General features: G+C 48.5%; 1 protein-coding gene across 4 annotated transcripts in view; it reads right to left on the bottom strand.

Moving 5' to 3' along the window:
- The window catches only part of PBX1 (pre-B-cell leukemia homeobox 1), a 318,246-nt gene that overhangs the window by 75,430 nt on the left and 242,148 nt on the right, over positions 1–668 (bottom strand). The window lies entirely within an intron of this gene.

The following is a 668-nucleotide window of genomic DNA, read 5'->3' as shown; positions in this document are numbered from 1 at the left end:
ACAGATTTTTTTCTGGCTTATTACAAATAGAATATTGCCTCCATCACAATAAAGCGCGAACTCCTCCCTCACTTGGTCACAGAAGCTATTACAGCGAGGCTGAGGCGGGTGGATCACGAGGTCAGGAGATCAAGACCATCCTGGCTAACACGGTGAAACCCCGTCTCTACTAAAAATACAAAAAAAAAAAAATTTAGCCAGGCGTGGTGGCGGGTACCTGTAGTCCCAGCTACTCAGGAGGCTGAGGCAGTAGAATGGCGTGAACCCAGGAGGCGGAGCTTGCAGTGAGCGGAGATTGTGCCACTGTACCCCAGCCTGGGTGACACAGCGAGACTCCATCTCAACAACAACAACAACAACAAAAAATCTCTCAAGATATTTGTGGATCAAGAGGTACTATGTGGCTCAGATGTCTCAGCAGTGAGACAAAGCACAGCACCCCTTCCTTCTAAATCACATGCCACAGCTGCCCCCTACCCCTTCCAGAGCAGCTTTTCTGTTCTGCCCTTAGCTGGCCATGCCCTTTACACCTAAGGAACACCCACGTTTCTGGGAATGTGGATTCCCTGCTTCCTAGAAAGGCAAGAAAGGTACCTGGGAAGGAACCCACCTGCAATGAGCTATGATAAATACCTAGCAATTTATACTGTGCATTCAATCTAGGATAG

Source organism: Mandrillus leucophaeus, unplaced genomic scaffold (assembly GCF_000951045.1).
Source record: "Mandrillus leucophaeus isolate KB7577 unplaced genomic scaffold, Mleu.le_1.0 Scaffold558, whole genome shotgun sequence".
In the NCBI taxonomy this organism is placed as follows: domain Eukaryota; kingdom Metazoa; phylum Chordata; class Mammalia; order Primates; family Cercopithecidae; genus Mandrillus; species Mandrillus leucophaeus.
Note: the sequence above shows the minus strand (reverse complement) of the source record. Positions and strands in the feature narration are given on the sequence as shown.